The following is an 18,157-nucleotide window of genomic DNA, read 5'->3' on the forward strand; positions in this document are numbered from 1 at the left end:
ACACTCCCTCTGCCATGGTCATGCACAAGTGAACACACAAAGGGAGGTATTTGTATTAAAACTAGGCCTGTGTAAAGAGAGTCACACACACACATACAAACACAAGCTCATGCATCCTTACGTCTGTACATATGTGAACATAGAAGGATCTGTTTACAAGTCATGCACCATGAATGTTTCACAGATCAAGCGATGCGCATACAACTTGCCAGATGGCATCGCTGTTTTTCCAACATGGCAGCCGTATTCCTGAGGAGTCAGCCAAATCTACCACAGCTTTGACCACACACAACACACTGCTTGAAACACACACACACACACACACACACAAATGTGCACACAAGCACTAACAATGCCTACAAAATAAGAAAAAATAGGAAACTATTCTTCTTAATATAGTGCTCACAGTTGGTGACTTAACATATGTCAGAAACAAATAGTATATTTTTATCAACACACTTCTCTATCCAAGTGGTGCTTGGGGAAATTCAGACGCGCTTCTCACTTTCTGGAAAAGAGTGGGATGCCAGCTCTTTTTCTGTGTGACATGTTGCATAATGTTTGGTTTCAGGCTTTGGAGACTGCTAGATTTTGAAACAGGACAGTGAACAATACACTCACACCATGTATGGGCAAACACACATGTAAGCCTGGGCAAAGGCAGGCATACACACACTTCCGCATACACTTATGCTGCAGCCCTGCATTCCCTCCTCGCACCCTCCTGTGCCCTCTTCATATTTTTTAAATAGCCTTGCAGTAGCTAGTAGATGTCGCTGCACATAAAATGACAGCAACACCTCCAAAGGCAAGAGCAAAGTTTCCCCATGCTGAGAGGGCTGTTTCAGTTTCCCTGAACACACACACACACACACACACACACACACACACACACACACACACACACACACACACACACACACACACACACACACACACACACACACACACACACACACACACACACACACACACACACACAAAAGACACAATCCAGGGAGCCTAAGTCATCATTAGGGCATAAGTCCCTGTGAGCGATTACAATTATATATCAGCTATAGAAGAGACATGCAAAATCTGACCTTGAGTTGTTGCTGTCTCTTAAACAACACAACCACAGTGAGCGATCAAATGTTGTTGTGTCGTCTATATTCCAATTGCTCCTTCAATCCCTGACTAAATATGTTTCACTTCTGTGTTTATACAACGGTGAGGTATCAGAGGCAACCAGCCTGATGTCTCACAGCACTTGTAGGTGCTCTCAATGACAGCCAGTGATGTTAAACTACATACAGTAATGACTCAAAGAGGAGGTGAATGTGTACAGGGCAGACACTTATCCCACTTTAGTACCAACACACATCATCATTACCAGTCACGACAGCCTGCCTAGTATTGTTTTCACCTTTTATGCATGTGTGTGTGTGCGCGCGTCATTACAGCAAAGTGCGGTCCTGCAGACACCCTATTTATTGGTGAGTACCACAAAGGTGGTTTTGAGAATTTATGTGTTTATGTCTCTCTGTGGGTAGATTTCGTCACAGTGGTGTGAGCTGTCTATGATATCAAATTCAATATCAAAATGAAAGCTGAATACAAAGATGGATGAGGTCCAACCCATGAGTACTGAGTATTCATATAATAATACGGTCGGCAGTTTGTACTATCGTAAAGTAATTAAAACCAACAAGCATGACAGGCCAATATAACACTTCACTTCAGCACTTCAGTAATTTAGGACTTTAGGAATAGTAGGCTTCAGGTTTCCCTGTACCATAATCTTTGATGGTATGTTACTATTTAGTGAATGTGCGTAATAATCCCTAAATTGGCCTGATAAATGAGAAGCTCAAACCAAGATGGAAGATCAAGCTCTGTTTTCCCAACATGGACACTAAGTCCATTATTCAGTGGAATGTGCATTAATATTAACAGGCCTACATGAAGCAACATAAACACAAAAACCACACTAATATACAATGGCACTTAGAGAGTAGAGTCTTTTGTTCTCCAGTATTACTGATTGTCTTCAAGCCTTATTAAGACAGCTGTATGTTGTAGGGGTTGCACAGACTAGTCGACTAATCGACTAGTCGACTTTACTGCTCCACAATGACGTTTTGAGCTTGACGTCGACTAGTCGCTGATCATGCGACAGTACAAGAGTAGCGGCTTGAAACAACAGCTGAGTGCGCTGAATGAAAAAAAATACGAGCGCAGTCAAGCTGGATAGAACGAGCGCGTACCAGACAGGAAGTCGGGCACAGAAAAGGCGAGAGAATCCGGTCAATTTTCAAAATAAAATAAATTATGATTAAGTTTGCTTGTCCGTCTATAAATATTTGTCAGATGCGTCTGCACACAAGACACACATCCGTATACAGCGCTAGAGACAGACCTGTGTGTGTGTGTGTGCGGAAAACCAAGTAGCCAGACGGGTTGATGTTTGACCGGCGCGGAGAGAGCAGGAGAAGCGCTGCCTGCGAGGACGCGCACAGCGCTTCCACTCCGCTTCCGCGGCCAGTGTGTCCGGCTGCCGGCAATTAAAAAAAAAAAAAAAAAACTCCGCTCATATCGACAGTTTTACGTCGCGCACAACAACAACAACCAACAACAGCAACAACCAACCAGGAAAAACAAAAACTGTGAGTGAGCAGGACTGTGATGGTGACGAGGCCTGTGTGACTCGTTTTCCTCCCTAACGTTAATTGTTTAATGGACAGTAGCTGCAGTATTATCTTTTGCACTTGTATAGGAGTGTATATTGCAAAAAACAAACTGATTTACAGTTTGTTGTTTATAAAGCTGGTGTTCTGTGCACTAATTTCTGTGCATGAGCGTCTGTCAGTGAATACAGATTGTTGCAAAGCATTTCCCTCCTCCTGTGATTTTAGTTATGATCATAGACTCTATGGTTATGATGGGAAAAATATGAATGACGTCATCAGCGACTAGTCGACGTCGACTCGACTTTCATAACATTAAAGTCGACTTTAAAAAATCTGAAGTCATGCAACCCCTAGTATGTTGTACATTGTATGAAATGATGACATCAGCATTATTCTGCCCCACTGCTAAGTTGCACACCTTAATGATTTTCTGTGACTTTATTTGTTGCATTTATAACAAAGCTTTCCTACATTTTGATCGTGCCAAATGCGACTGCCAACAAGTAGTAGGGGTTAGGGTACAACTCTGTTGGTGAGGCAGATTCAGCATTTTCTTTCACCAAATCCAGTTTATTATCTGGACCTTCACCAAATGGTACAGAGCCACATATCTCAACATCATTATGTCTGACTTTTTTGCACAGAAGTTGACAAAATTTCTAAAGATGCCCAATCCCCCAATGTTCTGGACGATGCTAAAATTTCCCTATGTCTGCTACTTTGTCTGGATCAGCACCAGAGTTGTGACTTGGTCCATACCCCATCCCTTCACTATTTTTGAAGTCAATTGGTTCACTACCTTTTGAAAAATCTAACTCAGATAGCTGGTGTTGTGATACATGCATTAAGCCCTCTGACCTTAATGACCATACTGGTCATCTGTCCTTGAACCTTGGATAGGAGTGTACCAGTGGCAAGCTAAGCAGACCTATGGTAACAATAATCAACACACAATTTTTCAGAACATCTGCCAGTCAATCACATACTTTACTGACCATAGTCTATATAGGAACATGCAAATAACTGTCTATCTATGGCAATTATCCAATCCACTTAGGTGTGTTGCAATCGAGATCACAGTTCAGGGATAAACCTCTTTAGCCCCGTCAACCGTAAAATTCATAATGAGGAAATTCAGTTGCTCAAGGCCCCAAAATCACTTTAACTCTTGACATGCAAAGAATGAGCGCTAAAGCCCATTATTGAGTTTCTGGCCAATAGTTTATTAATATTGCTCGAAGTGATGTAGATAATAACTGCTGTAAAAGTGCTGGAAAAGATCCAACCACAGAGTTCCTGCTGTTCATCCATCCATCAAACTAAGTGTGGGTGTATATGAGCGTGTGTGGGCGGGTGGAGGACGATTTCACCAAAGAGTTCCTGCTGTCCCTTCATCCGTCAAACTAAGCAGCATTAGAGGAAACTGTGTGTCCCATCAATTATTCCCCTCAGCACATCCACTATTAATGACTGCTACTTAAAATAAGATGGTAAAGGACTGACAAGGCACTGAGCTAAGTGAAGGCTGTGGGTCTGAATGTTTGCTCGTGTATAAGTTAGTTTCAAACAGCAACCTCTAAGACTGAAACATGAAGCCAACATGGAGATACCATGGAGATACCTCTTTGGATGGCCAAGCCCAAAAACCAAACAGAACTAAATTACATTTGTAAAAGTGGGTGTCATTTCATATTTGATACATAATGACACAATTGAACTTTCACTTCATAAGATTTTTTAATGTAGAGATTATTTAGATTGTTACATAATGAATCTTTGCAACTTTAATAATAATAGCATTTTCAAGCCTGTCTACAATGAGTCTTTAAGAGGTAGTTAGCCACAAGGGTTTAACCTGGGGGAAGTTTCAGCTGAAAAAGAGTCAATAGCATCTCCTGGTGTCTTTACAGAAATAAATCTGGGTAAAACGGCAAAAAAAAAAAACATCTGTCACAGATGATGAGCTGAGAAAATATCAGAAAATTATGACATTTCAGAGGGCTATGGGAGAATGAAAATGTTACACACACAATAAGCCTTGTTTTAGCAATGTGCACTTGAGCCCTGCAGACACATACAGTAAAATCCTTGGAGGACTAAAAAAAAAAGTAATAATGTTCCTGTGTCATGATAATTCTGCAGTTGTTTTTTTGTCATCGTGCAGATGAGTTTAAACATCTTCAGACAACAGTTTACACAGCAAATAAAACTCAATCAGTGGTGCTAAATGAACCATCTGTGAATCTAGACTTCACTTAAAACTTTCAGAAATTGTGTGTCTCATTTGCATGTGACTCTGGCGCCTTTTAATTTTTAATTTGCCTCACTGCTCATTTTTCCATTATATTCCTCTCCAGTCAAAGTGACAGAAATCTGTTGAGAATTATTTAAAAAAATCATCTGCATGAACTGATTTCCCCCACCATAATGTACTGCGACACCTGACGCTCCAGCATCATTTAATTATGTTGCCTGTATGATTTGATAGCTCACAGTACTGTAAATCCTCCATCTGCAGTCTGCTGCTGACTGCAGGACTTGACCTGCAGTCAGCAGTTGAAGCTCCTCATCACACATACGATGTGCTCAGTGACTCACACATTTGGACACTGTCATTCATCTGCTATGCTTGATCGTCAAGGATGGAATCACAATAATGCGCATAATGCTGCACGGCCCTCTCTCTGCCTCTTCTGCATCCATGCAAACATCCCACACACCTCTGTCTCTCTCCCCCTCTGGTTATGTCTCTGAGCTTGTCTACAGTCACCTTCCTCTACCTGTCAACAGTGAGAAATTGAGCTGATCATTATTTGTGTTTACAGACTTTAAAAAGGCAAATCCACAGTGAGAAGCTGTCTGTTTCTCCCTCTTGCACACCCAACTGTCATCTCTGCATTTAATGACATGGTGAATACACACTTATTCTTTGGTGCTCAAGGTTTCACAATTATGTTTAAATGGCTGCAAATTAATTACAAAAAAGTACCACATACCAACAGCAAAATCCTTCCTTTACATGCAGCTACACTTCCTCTGAGCACAATAACTATGGTTATAGTAACACTCATATATAAACAATTATCTATTGATTTAAAACTTTTAACACACAAAGCAGCAACCTATAAGCTATTCCTAGCTGTGCAAAAAAAAAAATGACATAAGAAATATTTGTGTTTTATTCCAAATCTGAATTGCCCTGTTTATTGCAAATCCAAACATGCCCTTGACATGGCTGGTTTCTGGCCATTGTTTTAAAAACTGTGTGCGCTACAAAACAGGAGGGAAAAAACTCTCCCCCCTGCTCTCCTTTCTTTTCCCTCTCCCTCGCTTCCTTCCTGTGTCTGGTCCTGTCTTGTCTCAAAGAACGCCAGTGGCCATGTCTCTCCCCGTGTGGCCAGCTGTGTCACAGGTGATCCATCACCACAGGTGGAGGCTTATTATTGGCCGAACCCCGTGGGTCCGCCGATCCTGACAAATCAGCTGTAAATGCCAGCCCTCAGCTGAATGCTCTGATTGGTTCTGACAGGCACAGCAGGCCTTATGCCAGCTTCATGCCCCCTAGACCCCAAAAAACCAGGTGTAGGCAGGTGTGTGTGTGTGTGTGTGCGCGTGCCATTCTCTTCTACATTATTCAGCACCTGCTGTTGGGGGTTTATGTCTCTGGTTTCTTTTCCCTTGTTCTCTTGGCTCAACAGTACACAGTGTAGTGGTCAGCTGAGTGTGTGTGTGCGTATATTGTGAGTGTTTATGTGCCTGTGTGTGACATCACACTGTAGCTGTTGAGCCTACATGCACATTCAGCGCTTTTCTTCTAAAAAGTCAACCCAAAACAGACTTCCTTATGTGACCCTGGTTTTCTCCAAAAAACTTTTCTGCTTACCAAAAGCTTTAAAGAGTTATTTCTTGCACATCCCCTGGTCAGAGTTTGTCAAAATTAATGTAGTCATTACCATGCACACACTGTCAGATGTGCAGGGCTCTCAACTATTTTCATTCTGGTGCAAAGATACTATGAAATATTAGATTGTGCATGGTCTGTTATTTCTTAAATTACTCCACTAAGCACTTAAGGGTAGTGAGGGTTCTCTATAGCAGTGATGTGGACATTTTAAAATTCATTTTCCTACCACAGGAGGAACTGTATGAGGCTCATTTTTCTAAGTGCTTATAATCCACATCGAGCTAAAAAAGAAAAGGAAAAAAAAGGTACAAGTCAACTGGTTAATTTGATCCAACTTTTTTTTAAATTAAGGCTGTGTAAAATTTCTCTAATAGAAGGTTTGTAAAATAACATGTGGGTCCTAGATTCACAGACAATAGTCGGCTCATAAACAATCACATTGGTTGTGGTAACTGACCCTTTGCTAAGCCCCGCCCCCTTTGGTTACTGTGGCTTTGTCTGTCAAACTTTCACTTCCAGCCATGTTCGTGGCATAAGAAATATGGAGTTTTCAGCAATATTGGCATCGCAATATCAGCAAATTCCTGGATAAAATGTACAACTGTATTGTGACACTGTCTATCCACACATGAAGACTTAGATATAAGATACGTTGTCAAACTGCAAGTTTTGGGCAATTGTGATCTGTATACAGCTCTCGCTGCTGTTTTTCAGTCAGTGAAGACAGGCTGTCTGAAGGGTCCCTCGCAAAGCCCAGGTAAAAGCTTTAAAAGTACAGCTGTCATTTGGGAGGTGAAGGCAGGGTTTCCCCCATCATTATAACACTTGCTCAAGTCGAATGAACGGGCAATATGAAAAAACTCTTCTCGTATCCTCTAAAGTAAACAACGTCTCTATATTGCCGCCGCAGCAACAACAACATCCTTCTACAAACAAATGTTGTTAATCTTTCTCTCAGCAAACATAATGACTCACATTTAAAGGGTTAGTTAGTTAGTTTGCTGGCCCCTCTGACCTGCTGCTGCTGCTCATAAAACATACAGTTCGTAGTAAATCGGTCTACGTTAGGAAAATAAACTAATACAAAATAAAACACCCCACGCCACCACACCACAAAAGCCCTACAACAACTTTGGGATATGTTGTCGAAGCAAAGGTCAATGCTAATTAGCTAACGCAAGCTACCTACCTAATGTTAATAGATAGCCTGGGTTGCTATGGAGAGGATTGGTGCGGTTTAGTCACTGCATTAATGTCTAATGACACAAATCTTCAGGTCTTGGGCTTATAGAGAAGGATAAAAATTAAACATCAGGCTCTAAACTTTTGGGATATCGGGTGTTGGACTTGCATGTCCTGTACACACACCGCTTCAGCTTATTGTTTTCTGCCGAAAGCTTGACAGACATCTGCTTCATATTTACGGTTGCTAACATAGGATTGGACAGTAGCGAAGGGTCAATTGCTCTGTTTTAAGGAATGTTGTAAAGGTAATTATTTAATGTAATGTAAATGGTACTTGGGTTGATGTGCAGTGTTTTGACTGAGCACTGCAGAACCATACAGGTCAGGGATTCCCAAACTGTGGTGCGTGCACCCTGTGGTGCGTTCACCCTGTGGTGTGCAAGCTGCTGCTAGGGGCCAATGGCCATTCAGATCAACTTGCCCCAACTAGAACATAGGTCTGCGTCAAACAATGTGCAATTGTAATAGCAGTCTGCCATGGCGCAATATGCCTGGCTTTTAAAAAGAATGGAAGAAGGCACTCTGATTGTATGTTGTGCCCAAAACACTCCCTTGATGAATTTCAAGACTAAGTACAACCCACTTGAACCATACATCTGCTGCAGGGACCTTTTTTTCCCTGTGTTAAATTAGCAGAAGTGGATATGGACGCACCCTTAATGCACTTGCGCCATGCACTTTAGGGAGTTAAAATATCCCTTTGCCTTGTCTTTCCATCTGTTTCTCATGTATTGCGGCATATTCCATACATTTTCATCACATTACTGTATACTCAAAGAGCTCAGATGCCAGTAATATGTGGATAACAGAGGATCAAGGGCATCCCAAATTCATTTTAAAAGGCCTTCTTCTACTTCCTTATCATTATATAAAGTTAAAACCAGTCCTGTTTAGGTCTATCCCTTCATGATAGACTTGTAGAAAAAAAGGCTTTAAAGCTGATTTTTTAGAGCCTATGATTCATCCATTTCTGCTGGCTAAATATAAGCCTCTCTGATGCCAAGTAAGCACCCACATAATCCACCCTCGACATTACAAGTTATAGAGCATTCACCCAGGTGCTGGGGCCAATAAAAACTACAGTCATCAGAAACAGCCTGTGGACATTAGAATACTCAACTGTTTGTAACGCTATGTTACAAGCCTCAAACAGGGTGGAGAGTGAGATAAAGAGATACTGTAAAATGTGCACCAGAAAGAATGAGAGCGAGAGTGTCCTCAAACCTAAATTGAATCATAGCTCCTTCATCATTGCCTTCCAAATGCTTCAATTTCTCATCTGTCACCTCTGAGTGTATATGCAACTGAATCAACTCAGTTAAAATTAAGAACAGATTGTGGTCATGCTCACAAAAACCTGAGGTTAACTGATGGGTGCTGTTGAATGCAAACTGTGAGTATAACATCTTGCAACTTCCACTCATTGTTAGGCACATGGACACATTTATCAAATGTTTTACAATGTCACAAATGTTCTTGCTGATTCTGAAATGTCCATAGTCAGTGGTCAAATACAATTGTGACATTATTTCTGCAATGAAAATGAGAGATTGTGATAAATGTCCCCAACACGCCTGCAAAAGTTCTGATATAGTGGTAAATCAATAATATAGTGTGATTTGCATCTCCTAGGAGAAACATGAAGTAAGAGGGTTAAAAACATGTCAGAGAACTAACTGTGCAGCCTCTTTTTTCACAAATGTGTAGGCTACTCCATTATCTAACCAATGCTACAGTCAGTCTCAGAAGAAACCAGCATACTGAAATGCAGGGCAGCGCAGGCCTGACTTTGTCCTATCAAAGCTCATGAGATTAAGGTCTAACTTGGGAATGTCGCACAAGCACAATCAAGCATCCCTCACCATGTTTGCCTCTGTGAGTCAGACTGCAGCCCACTCTGACAGCAGGGAGTCTCACTCATCTGTGATGTTGCACCGACTTCTAACAGTGACTGGCCACTTCAAGCAAGACTTTCACCATTTTTCACCATTTGCTTTCAGAACAAAAGAAAATGGGGCTCAAAATGACAAAGTCAGTACGATACATTGAGGTGTGACAGTCAAAATAACAGATTCTAACTGAACAAAATTCACAAATGAGTGAACAAGTAGAATTTGTCAAATTATGTTAAAACTTGAAGTTGGGCTGCTTTAAGAAGGGGTGGAGAGAATAAAGGGAATTGTGGGGATAAAACATATACAGTCTCGCTGCATTTGTTTTTCCATAGTTCTTTGTTTTGATCTGGATCATCTTCTGACCAGAGACTGTTTCCTGGAGGTATAAACAGCAGCATTTGTTCAAGAATCTGTAAACAAAGCATGATTATGTGCAGCTTCAAAGACACATGCAATGAGCTGTTCATGTTGCACAAAGCTGTTTAGAAAAGGTTGCTGTGGACAACTGAACAGCTGACAACAGAGATGAATTCTTGTTTAATCGCAACAATTAATCTGAAAATAATCTTTCAACCATATCAGCGATGCTTTCCTATAGCTTCAGATTTTCTGATGAAAAAGTGTTTTGTCCACCGAAACATAACCATGACAACAAGAACAGCAGTTTCAAATTATACTACTTATATGAGGCCTCTTATTTGCTTCTTGTTGAAAGTCGACAAACCGATTCTCTTGCACTGTGCTTTGAGAAACCATAGAAACAAGTCATAGCGACACAAGGAAACAAGATTGTGAATATTATCTTTTTTTACGGTCTTCAAGAATTTCAATCTTCAAGTCCATTAACTTTATTATATAAAACAGATTAAAGCCAAAGACCATTAATTTCACTCCCAAGCCACTCTATTGAACTTTCTGAGGATAGTTTAGTTACCGATTTTAAATACTATGTTTTCACTATGTTCATTTGGCTGAATAAGTACAGATTGGAACTCAGGGCATACAAGACTAAAAGGGAAAGATACATGACTAATACTTCAGAAAGATCTTGCAATCAAGAACAGTCAAGGTGACAAATTCAGCAGGATTAATTGCTGAGTGGATTCAGTAGATGTCACTGATTGACACAGCAGGCGTCTAATGTCGTCAGACCTTGATTAGAGTGGCGTGGTGAAGATCAGTGAGCAACTAGAGGGGCAAGGCATGAATCTCTTCAGAATAACGTCAAATAACATAACTTGATTTGCTTAATTATTGAAAAAAACAACTTTTTTTAGGATTCACAAAGATGTTTGTGAAGATGTTGTGTTATGTGTGTGTGATATGGTCAATTACATTATGTAAAAAAATTGGTGAAGATTTTGGCCTAGACATCCACAGAGCAAATCCTTGACATCACATCCGTGTTATTTACTGTGTAAAGAAAAGCAGGGAATCCCTTAGTCCCCAGTGAACTGACCGGGGCTTTGAGCCACATTGTTCCTTTGTTCTCACTTCAAAGAACAGACACACACTTACCCATGACCCAAAAGAAAAAAGAGAACAACACAGCTGGGGCAACAGAGACTAGAGATTAAAATATAAAAGACAGATAAAGGCAAGGGGAGGGGCAGAGAGATGAGGACATAAAAAGGTAGAGGGGAAGGGGAGTCAAGCAAAACTAAATAAATGAGAGGGAGTTATTTAACAGCAATATAGAGAGCAGAGGAGAGGGAAGCCATACAGGAATCAAAATTGCTGTCTTGGCACAGCCAGTGATGTCAGAGAGAGTCACTGGAGAGATGAGACAGACAGCTGTGGGATAGATGATGGAGCTGTGTGTGTGTGTGTGCGCGTGCGTGCGTGCGTGCGTGCGTGCGTGCGTGCGTGTGAGTTGTTAGTAAGCTAAGCAGAAAAACAGCTCCTTCAACAAAAAGATTTATTTTCCAACAAAACTGAACCTAAAACTGCATTTTGTATGGTTTAACAACCAGCACAAAAATGTATGAAGTATACAAAATGCAAAACTGTAATTATCGTCCTGGTTTCGATCGATTTCACTTTGCTTTCAGAGAGTGGCAACATCCTCAATAAAAAATAAACCTTTGCAGCACTTAAAGCAGAAGTAAGCGATCCGGTCGTTTTGGCTAACTTCCTGTCAGCAGATGGAGTTAGCAGTCCCCGCCCTCGTTCCTACGTCACCACATTCACGTGCATCCCCTTGGCTGCACACACAGAGAGGACCGCCCCTTTATGCCGTTCTCTCCTCATTGGATAAAGGTTGTAGGATACAAGGAAAGTTTTCTCCTCGGCTTACAGCAGAGCAGAGTGACTGATAGACATGTGTTTTAGACCAAACACTCTATGTAAGTGACTGCCGTCGGAAGATATAACAATTTAAGACTTATATTAACACAAACATTCCGCTTACTTCTGCTTTAACTCTATATTTATGGAGATGTGTATGAAGACGTTGTAAAGGATTGTTGCTGTGGTAATGCAGCAACAGTACATACACCTTCTTATAAGATCAGTATAATGAGCTATGATGTGAAAGGTGCTAAATATACTGTAGAACAGCATGTACTAAAAATGATGCTGTCCTGTAGCCCACTGAGTTTTTCTATGTCAAAGGAACAGGGGCTGTCATGACAATAACTCCTGCTGAGGCAGAATAGCAAAATTAGAGAGTGTGAGTGAAATATTTGTATCAGGTTATAATTAGGGAAAAACATCCGTAGCATTAATCTGCTTTTAGTGGAGCATTCTCTTGTTAAACTCTTCCTAATGTTTTTAGGTTATTCATTTACAGAAGCCTAATCTGCTTTGTGCACTCTGTCTACCATTGCCAGAAAATGGCTTTGTCGGTATATTGTAGCCAGTAGATTTAGGCTTTAAGTTCTTCATTTCAGAATAAATCAGGATTTTACAATGCTTGACTCTTAATTTGAAAGCATAGTACTGTAGTGATTTTTGTAGAAGCCTCTATTCAGCGGCACCTCATATCCACCATGACCACCAATAATCAAACTATGCCTGTAGTCGCCTCCTCAACAAATCTGAATGAGATTAAACACACACAAGTTTACTTGTGTTCATATTTGTGCGTGCGCATGTATATCTATGTGTTGTAAACATGTGATAAAGCCAGTCACATTACATTATAATAACCTTTTCTCTGTTGTTTACATGCCGTATTATTCAAGTTCTGAGACGTGTGCATTTTGTCTTTCAAAAGTGTGTCTCAGATTTAGTTGACGGTTCACAACCTAAAAGCCATTTTCTGTCAGTGAAGATTAACTGAAGGCCTAATGAGATTTATTTGTGAGTTAATTGACTAAAGGTCGCTGTCTGCGCTGGTCACATCAAGTAACTCTTAAAGTAACAGGTCCTCAAAGAACTTTTATCTTACTTGGAAAAACAAAATCAAGAATCAAAACCCAGTGCCAACCAGTGTGCTTTGAGCTGATTATGACAACAGAGTAATAAAGTCTGTATAGTCTGAGTAAATGTTGTGAAGTTAGTCTCTGAGATTTGAATATGACTTTATTATACTGTACTCAGCTTGCTCATCACAGCTAATTATGGCAGATGATTATCTTAGGCAATCAGAGCATACTTCACACCAGGAAACGACACTATGTGTGTGTGTGTTATGCGAGTATTGTCTTTTGAGACATTTGTTGCAAATCCCCTTCATGTGCACATCCCAGAATCCCACAGCAGGAAGCAAACACACACAGCAGAGGGATAATTCTTAGTAGCATATGCATAAACACACACATGGGCACACACACAAACACACACACTACAGTGGGGCTGGCCTTCAGCCACTTCCTTCCAAGCTAATCAGAGGAAAAGAGAAAGCGCCAGAACTTCAGATGTAGCACAGCAGGTGGATGATCCATTGGGATGGAAAGATCTTTGTGTGTGCCTGTGTGAGTGTGTGGAGAGTTTTATTCACACCTGGAGACAAAATCAGAGTTCTGGTTACCATTGGTTTGGTTAGGGATAGTTGGTGGGATAGAGTTATTTTAGTCCATTTAGTTTTGATTGTTAAGAGCAGGGTAAAGGACTAGGGAAGGCATTGTGGCATGAGTTGTTGTCATATAGTGGAACAAAAATGTATGAGCGCATGTGTGTTCCTGTGAATGATGCGATCATTGAACAGGACATTAAGTACAGAAAGGAAGGGTATTACAATTTTGTCCACATCATGAATGAAGACAAAGAAATCAAAGCCCTGAAATTTTGCTCTGGCCAAAACCAAGAGCTGATTATAGGGGATACCCGGTTCCAGCACATTGCTTACATGCTTCTTAACCTTAAGGCTAATTTAATTAAGGACTACTTCAAAGAGTAGCTGCACCCAGACAAATAATCTTGCTTGTGCTGCCAACTAGTACTGCTTACATGCTTTTTCCTCACCCTGGGAAGGATTGTGCAGCTGAGAGCAGTCATAACTAAAACACAAAACACTGACAACCCTTGGTTGTAATCATGTGTTTGTAAAGGTTCATTGCAATCTTTGAACTCATACAGGTCATTGCAGAATGTGTTTTTTGTTTTTGCATTTAAAAAAATCCTCCCCAAAATCCCAGAGTAATCTTTTAAATAAAGTATTAAGCACCGATGACTAAACAAGTAGCCTAATGAGAAGCACAATACAACCAGAAAGAATTCATTAGACAAAGTTAAGAGATAAAAGAGCAAATACTAAAACAGGAAATCTTAATAAATAAATAATAAAAAAAAGCTATATGAATTGGAATATCTAATAGAAAGTCAATATCATCATCCTCATCATGTTGTCATGATTTCAGAGGGCGTATGAGTCATCAGTGAAAATACTTTGTTAATTGAGTTTAGTGACGTTCATTGTCTCTGGTTAAATGCAACAGAGAGAAGAATAAGGATGACATTCTCACTTCAGGGTGTTGAAGAGTCCATGAAGCCATTAAGAGTGTATGTTGCATGGACAAAATCCAGACCTTTAAGAGACACACTGCAGCAAGAGCTAAAGAGGGGGAGCAGCACTGCAATGGCTGAGTGAATCCATTTGAAAATATAACAGAAAGGGCTGGGCTCTTGTTGTTCTCTTGTTCATGATTCACAACAGACATCAAGGTGACACTTTAGTGCTTCTGAAGTTTTATTGTAAGTAAATAATCAAAAACCTGCATCCCATAAATAAGTCCTGTTTCTGTGTACCAAGGAGCTGCTTAAGGTTATTTTCAAATTTTCAAAATCTTGGATATTTTTCTTATTTTCCTGAGAAGCTGATAAAAACCATATCCCTCTGCTAATATGAAAAAAAAGTTCACTGGGGAAAGTTGCTCACCTCACCTCACTGCCTGAGTCTCTCCAAAATTAGAAAAAAATATATAAATCTAAAGTTCAGATTTACATATGCAGCACAGCTAAAGTTAGAACCAACCTGTCCGGCCGTGTTATCAGTAAAATGGTTGCCACACTGACCCCCCCCCCCCCCCCAAAAAAAAAAAAGAAAAAAGGAATGAAGTCTCACATCTCAGCAGAAAAAGTAATGGCCTGGTGAATACGTCAAACAGAGACAAGTAACAAAGTGAAAGACTATGAAGGCTGTCTTGTCGGTCTGTGCAGTCTTAGTGAAAGAATGTCACTATTGAAGGGGACGTTGCAGTCATGCAGGGTGGTCAGGGGAATACGGTCATATTACAAATCTGACAAGGTGCTGACAATGTGATGACACCGACTAACTGGCGAAAGAGACTTTTGGACACTTGGCTCTTACCTTGGTGGAGAGGAAACAGGATGCACGGAGTAAAAAGAAGATTTGTGAGGAAGGGAGGGGAGAGGGAGGGAAATAAGAGGAGAAACAAGGGAAATAAAAAATGTTAGATTTTTTATGTCCAGTATTTCAATGAAAAAAATCCAACAAACATCAATATTCACTGCACAAATAAGGCCACAAATGGGTGCATTCTTAACAGCTAACATGCACAGAGTAAAGGTCATTAAGATGCATATGACATCTGACATTATAATCCTTCTTTTGGAAGTTTTTGCAGATCTTATTCATAGCTAGCCAATAGTTGAAAAGTAAAGCCTGAATCACAGGTTTAATTCACAAAATCCCCTTGAAAACAAATAACTACTCAATGCAGATGATCTAACTTTCTGTGTTGTTGCTGGATGTTAGGAAGCTGCTGGAAGATGGAAGTGTTCACACAAAATGCCTCCTGTTTTGTCATTGTCTGCGTGTTATCATGCTGTGCATATAAATATCACATCATTAAAGACAGCAAAAATTAACAAAATAGAGAGAGAGAACAACACAACAGATGCATCTAAACCAAACACAAGAGGAGGCTCTGGAGTTGAGTTAAAGGTGTCAGACACCACATTCCCACAGAGAGTATATTCCCTCTTAATTTGAATGCAAATACTAGCAGATGGTATCTTTGGCCTAAGTGGTCTACATAGTATGTTGGTGGTATACTCATTATTGACCAGCCACTTATTGCTACATGGTCAAGACATTCTCAAAGGCATTTAGTTAGACTAAAGGTGTAAACAACAGAAACAAATCAGACTGATGCTGTTGTGGTTAATGTCCAATAAACCTGGGATGATAAATGCTTAGTGAAAACCGTGAAGAAAATGACCCCACTGTTTCTTGTGAAGCTGTTGATGCATTTGGGTGCTCCAACTGAAATGTCTTGCTCAAGGACACTCATTTCTTTTTTTCCACTCCAGGAGGTTGCTGGTATGCTTTAATTTTCAGGACTGCTTCTATATCCTTTTCTAAGGTTTCCTATTTACCAAATCTAGAGATTCCAATATACAAAAGTAAGTGGTCACAATGAAGAGGGCTGAATAGGCCAACATAAAATTGCTCCTCCTCTGATTCGCTCATGTTCTGATGTCTGATAATTTTCAAAATATGTCCCTGCCCTCACTTAGTGTATTTCATATCTTAAGTTTAAAAGGGAAAGTGGTGGACTGGGAATATGTTTCACTTTCCGTGCAGCCACTTTCTCCTTGGCTCTCTCTGGTGAGTGCGCCTTTGGGGGAGAGATGATGCAAAAAGCAATTCATCTCTTTTCTTCTTCTTCTGTCCCAGTATACAAAGAACAGGGGATTGGGGACAAATGGGCAATGTTACCATCAATAACAAAAATACAAGAGACTTATATAATTCAGTTATTCAGCCACTGTGGCATACAGCCATAGTTAACATATGTTTATCCAGGAGGACACGTTCTTTGAAAGAGATATTGCTTTGATGCAAGATACCCAAGAACATCAAACAATCAAAGATGCTCCTTGATGTGTGTGTGTGTGCTCATCCAGGAGAGCTTGTGTATTCACCAAACCAGCACATCTTTTCAAGTAGTCAATCAGATTATCATGACTTGAACTACCGTCTCATCATCGACTGTGGTTTTCGTATCCAGCGTATACGGTGAGGATGAAAGGAACGGATCAATGATTCTCATGTGATTCATGTTCAGCACAGATCACAAGTCAGGGCACAAATGTGCTCCGAAAGTGGAAGTGAAGGTAAACAGGGAGTCACAGGGCATGATGTTGTGTTCAAGTGTTAACACGTGCTTGTTTATAATCTGAGGGTGTAGGTGAGCTATAAAATGTACAACTGCAGTATCTAAAGTGTGGAGGTTTCATGTGTGTACTCAGTCATTGGTGGAAAAGGTCATATTAACACTGCCTCTGATTCAGTTTAAGTTGAGCAATCGCAACAGGTATCAAGCAGAGGCGTAATTTAATCATCACTACTGGAAAAAGACTTTACATTGTGTATGTATACTCAGTGGACACTTCATGGGTAATCTTGGAGACGGTAATGCACTAGATTAGATCACCTTTCAATTCAACCTTTACAAAAATATAACTGTACATTATTTATCTGACACGAAATAGGCATTACAGTATGAATGTGCTGTACAGAGCACTATAATGGGATATTAGTGATGTGAGCTGGAAAAATGGAATGAAAACTCATCCTGCATCCTTGCTTACCTGCCCCTGTGTTTTTGGTCTTTCCTGCATGTTTTTTGGCAATTCTATTTTTCATACGCACTCAAGTCGTCAGTACATTTAAGCAATAAATTCAGGAAATATTCTAGTCCACTGGTTTCCTCATTTAAAATATCACACCCATTTTTTCCCTCATAATTGTCATCTCTAAACGAAAGGTCCATGAAATTAATTTGGGGGTGATTGTGATGATTATAGGCCCCATCACATACAGGTAGTGATTTCAGTGGAAAGTGAATGGCAGTGATGCAAGAGCTGGAAAGTTGAGTGCCTTCACAAACACCTGAGCAGTCAAAACATGTTAACAAGAGACACACACACAGCCAAAACTGCCATTTTGTTGTTGATTATTTTCAGAATGGTTGTAATGGGATTTATTATAATCACGCTGAGCATTGGACCTACACCATGTGTCATTTTACCCA

General features: G+C 40.3%; 1 protein-coding gene across 1 annotated transcript in view; it reads right to left on the bottom strand.

Moving 5' to 3' along the window:
* Positions 1-18,157, bottom strand: part of grid2 (glutamate receptor, ionotropic, delta 2) — a gene marked incomplete at both ends in the record, with an annotated part of 509,482 nt that overhangs the window by 277,044 nt on the left and 214,281 nt on the right. The window lies entirely within an intron of this gene.

The sequence above is a fragment of the Trachurus trachurus genome, assembly GCF_905171665.1.
Source record: "Trachurus trachurus genome assembly, chromosome: 9".
Lineage (NCBI taxonomy): Eukaryota > Metazoa > Chordata > Actinopteri > Carangiformes > Carangidae > Trachurus > Trachurus trachurus.